Source organism: Gossypium hirsutum, chromosome D01 (assembly GCF_007990345.1).
Source record: "Gossypium hirsutum isolate 1008001.06 chromosome D01, Gossypium_hirsutum_v2.1, whole genome shotgun sequence".
NCBI classification, from domain to species: Eukaryota; Viridiplantae; Streptophyta; class Magnoliopsida; order Malvales; family Malvaceae; genus Gossypium; species Gossypium hirsutum.
The window spans coordinates 28,925,633-28,931,117 of NC_053437.1; the positions used below are offsets into that span (position 1 = coordinate 28,925,633).

Sequence of the window (5,485 nt, forward strand, 5' to 3'; positions counted from 1 at the left end):
CTTGAATTAAGGTATCATTTTTAACAATGTATGCCTTCAAAAAATTTTCCAAATTATTGGAAGGTTCAACTTGTGGTGGTTTTTAAGGTTGTTGATTGAAACGAAGAGGTTGATTTGATATATGTTGCATGTAATTGTTGTTTGGTCTAGCTTATTGGTTACTCCAAGAGAAGTTTGGATGGTTTCGCCATGAAGGATTATAGAAGTTGGACTGTGGTCCTTGTCCACTTTTATTTTGGTGTTGATTCCCTACGTAGTAAAAAAACTCAGGATTTGATGGACAATTCTCGAAAGAATGACCATCCCCACAATATAAGCAGGAAACATCATCAAAGTCACTCGGTGGCTGAGCTGCAACATGATTTAAACCATTAGTAGTAAACTATTTCAACATTGAATAAATAGAAGATACCTGAGCTGAGAGTGAAGTAAGGACATCTACTTCACGCACTCTTGTTACTTGTCTTCCTAAAACTGCTTGATTGTTTGGCCACTCATAGTTGCTACTGGCTATTCTCTCGATGATTTTGTAAGCCTCATTATAAGACTTCGATAAGAGAGCACCATTTGCAGAAGCATCTACCACCAACATTGTGTGTGCATTGAGACCATTATAAAATATTTCAAACTAGATGCAATGCAAAATACCATGGTGAGGGCATTTATGTAGTAGCTCCTTGAATATTTCCCATGCCTCGTATAGGGACTCATCATCCATCTGCAAAAAAGTAGTGATCTCATTTCGCAACCTAGCATTTTTGCTAGGTGTAAAATACTTTACCAGAAAATGGTTAGCTAATTCTTTCCAAGTAGAAATTGAGTTGGGTGGCAAAGAATTAAGACATGCTCGTGCTCGATCTTGCAATTAGTATGGAAACAACTTCAACCTCAGTGTACCTTGAGTTACATTGGCTATGTTGAAGGAATCACTCACCTCCATAAACAATCGAAGGTGAAGATATGGATCTTCTGTGGGCATTCCACTGAATTGGCATATTGTTTGAAGCATCTGAAACATCACAGGCTTCAATTTAAACTGTGGTACCTCAATGTATCAAGGTCTAAAATAATTGTCTTGGTGGCCTGGTTTGACCAAGAGTTAACAAATTTTGTTGCTAAGTGTTTAACATGCCAACAAGTGAAAGCTGACCAACAGTTTTCTTCTGGTCTACTACAGTCGATTAAGATTCCTTAGTGGAACTGGGAGCGTGTCACTATGGAATTTGTTAATGGGTTACCCTTAACACCCATGAGGAAGTATTCAATATAGGTGATTCTGGACAGTTTAATTAAGTCAAATCATTTCTTACAAGTTTGTATGAATTATTAATAGAGTGCATGTTTAGACTATTTATGACTTTGATCCTTGTTTTACGTCCCAATTCTAGAAGAAATTGCATAAAGCAGTTGGTACTAGACTAGATTTTAATACGGCTTTCCATTCGCAGACAAATGGTTAGTCAGAGTGGGTAATTTAGCATTTGGAGGATATGTTGAGTTGTATTATTCACTTCAGAGGTAGTTGAGAGGATCACCTACTAGTGGTTAAGTTTCCACACAATAACAATTTCCAATCCAACATGCAAATGTCACCATATAAGACATTCTATGGTCGAAAATGTCAAACATCATTGTGTTGGACTAAGTTAGGTGAAAGGGAACTTTTGGGTTCGGAACTGGTTTAGGTGACTGAGGGTAAAGATAAACTTATTCAAGAGAAACTAAAAATGACTTCGGATAGGCAAAAGTTGTATACTAATCTGAAGAGAAAGGACACTGAGTACAGTGTGGGAGATCAGGTTTTTCTAAAAGTATTGCCCTAGAGGAAGGTACTGAGGTTTGGACGGAAGGGCAAGTTGAGTCCAAGATTCATTGGGTCGTATAGTATTATGCCAATGGCATATTGATTGGAGTTACCTCCTGAGCTCATGTAAAACATTTTTGATGGATTCTAAGTTCTGGCGAGTAGGTTGAGAGTAATTTTTAAGGCGCAGCTATCCGCCTAATTGTTGTTTTGGCATATACATTGGGTGCATAGAAAATATTAGAATATTATGCAAGGATTGTTCTCAGAATGTATTAAGTCGTAAATAAGAAAAGATTGGTAAGAGTGTTGAGAATCTTGTAAGTAGGGGTTATCGTCGAACGTATTGTATGCCTAGTTTATTAAGTTATTGTGCTAGTTACGTTGTAGATGATTTGGTTAGAAGCTAATTAGACAAATGATCCATAAATATAAAAATATTGGGTTTTCATAGTTGTAAACCATTTATAAAGGCAGATCAAAAAGTTGTGACACGTGTAAAGTTCCAATAAGGATCTAAGTTATATATATTCAGGACAGAAAAAAAGGGGGAGTTTGTCTTCTTCTTTCTTCAAGAAGTATTGATATGTGAATCTTAAAGAACTTACAATATTTCTTTCTCCTTCAAATAAAAGATGTAGATCTAGATCTTTACCAGTGATTACTCCATGTCAAGGTAAGATTTATGACTCTGCATGTTATGTTGTGAAAGAGTAAGTCTGTTAGATCTAATAGATTAGTAAGATAAAAATATAAGGCCTTGCTTGGGGATTTCCAATGTTAGAAATAATAGAAAAGGGGTATATGAATAGATCTTGTTAGGTTTCAATGTTTTGTAGCAATAGTTGTTGTTGATTGCACGATAAAAGTCTGGATTTAGATTTTCAACTACAGTAGGTGAGAATCAAGTAAGTCTTTAAGATGACCCTTGCATAAATATTGTTCATATGAGATATCTCTAAAGAAACTGATTGAACGATGAAACCGAAGCTAGAAAAGTATAGTATGATGGTCATGCAACTATATGAATGAATGTTGAGGATAGAATGCATGTTATTCCATGGAATCTGAGATGTTGAGGTTTGGTCGTATATGTGTGCCTTAGATGTATGCTATAGGTATGCTCTATTAAGAGTAACTTGTGGCTTTAAGATAAATATGGATTGTGTCAGTACATGAAGGGTTGTAAAGTGAGTCTGTTTTTGTTCACCATGGTAGAGTCTAAAGGGGTTCATAGGGACTAAAAACATGATCTCTGATATGAACCTTGAAGGAAAAAGTCCATGGCCATGACACCTTCTAAAGATACCAAAGGATGGTGATTAACCAATGGGGGTCTATGTGTGTCCCAAGACGATGATGGGCAAACCTCACGTAATTTAAGTTTAGGCAAATCCGTATCATAAACACGCTAGGAAATAAAATGACTTTGTGGCGAATCATGAAAGAAAAGCCTTTATGGCGAATCATGAAAAAAATCCTTTATGGCAAATCATGAAAGAAAAATATTTCTGGAGAATCATGAAAAAAAACTTTTATGGTGAATTTGGAAAGAAAAGCCTTTGTGGCAAATCCTGAAAGAAAAGCATTTGTGGCAAATCATAAAAGAAAAGCCTTTGTGGCGAATCATGAAATAAAAGTCTTTATGGCGAATCATGAAAGATAAGCCTTTGTGGTGAATCATGAAAGAAAGGCCCTTATGGCGAATCATGGAGTAAGTTAGTCATCGTATTAAGTTTGGCTTTTTAGAGTAATCAGAAGACAATCAGCAAGGCATAAGTCATCAACAAATTACACAATAAATTTTTACCTAAGATTGTGGATCAATTAAGAATAATGAATTGAAATGATACAGAGAAGTAATGAGTTAGTATTGGAAATGTATTCAAAATAAATGGGTAAAATTGAATGTTTGAAGAAGGAATTTGTCATTTTTGTATGTGTTTCTTCTTAAATCATTATGAGGTTGTGGCTCAGAATTTGAAGGATATAAGTCATGTATCAAAGACAATGAATGGTGGGTATTGGTCTCAGAGTAAAGCATAGTAACAGACTAGTATATAAAATTAGAATTTAATAAAGCATTCACCAGAGACGTAGTTAAAGGTTAAGTATGATAAGATCATCTATATAAATTATTATTTGCAATGTTCAAAAAGACTTAAGTAGATGATGTTTTCCTCAGTAAGTTTTTATGAACTTATCTGTTTGTATTATGTTACAGGCGAGATGGTGTGGGTCTGTGTTAAGAGGGATGTCCCAAGATTATGCCAAGGACTGGCGTATCGGGCCATTATGCATATGGAACAAGTTTAGCAACGTATTAAGTCTGAATTGCCATTGAGAATTCCATACTTTGAGGTGCTTTTAGTAGATTAGGATTTCAAATTAAATATTGCTATATTTTAATTACCACGTGTTGTAGTTGTATTTAATTATTATGCATTCTTATGTATTCAAGTTATAAATTTCGTAGTAAAGTAAGTCGTAATTAATTGTAATTCTTATATGTAGACTAAGTCTATTTCTATATTTTTGGGTAATACCCAATATTCAAATCTGATTATTCGGATTGGGTTATGGGTGTTACAAGTTTGGTATCAAAACTCAATTTTATCGGTTCTTGGATAGCTTGTGGAAGGAACTCTATATGCATAATGCATCGAGCCAGGCTTAGTTTGTCAGTTATATGAAACTAAGTTGTTTAAGAGATAGTCGCTGTGACATACAATCATAAGAAATGATAGTAAGTAAGGTAAAATGTTGATTCATTAAAGAAATTAAAAATGATGTTACATGATAGTGAGAGTAGTAAAATGAAAGGTAGAAGGAAATCAAAGTACGTAACCAAATTAAGAAAAAATTTAGTTTCCTCCCTTATTTTGTTGATTAGTGGGTGTAACTGGAACCTCTTCTATAAGAGGGAGGTTTTTAGGATTTTGATCCCCTGTTGCTAAAATATCTTCACTGTCTTCAGCAACAGGTGTTTTGGGTATGAATAAATTCCCTGAATGTTTCCATTCCCCTTAGGAAGTCTCTCATTCTTCACCTTCTAGATGATAGATTTTAAAACTGAGAGACTTCAAAGAAACGTTACCAAGACAGCTAAAACCTATACGATTATGATCGAAAGACCTCCGGCCACTTGGGCATGTATACGTAGGTCTGATTTCCACTCTGGTAGAGCATCACTGATGTTCACACGCCTAGATTATGAATAAGGTGTTTCCACTCTGGTTTGATTTCCACTCTAGAATCAACATTTTGAAACATTCCTACGCCTCATAGAAACTTTCTCCCTCCTTTTGTCTAAAGACAACAATCCCTTTTTATTTAAATTGCTTTGCTAATCGGGAAAACTTCTGTAAGAACTTTCAAGCGAATTCATCCGATGTCGTGATAGATCTCGATGCCTGCAAGTCTAACAAAAAAAGGCGTTATCAATCAAAGAGAAGGGGAACAATTGAAGACAAATAGCATCATCAGTGACCCCGTTGTACTTAAAAGTATCACAGTGTGGGAGAAATCGTTTCAAACGCTGATTAGGGTCCTCTGTCATCGTGCCCCTAAACTGTAGATTATTCTGAATCATCTAAATCATTTTCGGTTTGATATCAAAATTAATAGTTATAATCGCCGACCTTGCTATACTTTCTTGAACCATGTCTGGACTTGGTAAGG

General features: G+C 35.2%; 1 non-coding gene across 1 annotated transcript; it reads left to right on the top strand.

Moving 5' to 3' along the window:
- The first annotated feature begins 644 nt into the window (after positions 1-644).
- LOC121214282 (small nucleolar RNA R71) lies at positions 645-751 on the top strand. The gene has a single exon (XR_005909866.1). It is a non-coding gene; the product is annotated as a small nucleolar RNA R71 (small nucleolar RNA).
- The last annotated feature ends 4,734 nt before the right edge of the window (positions 752-5,485 follow it).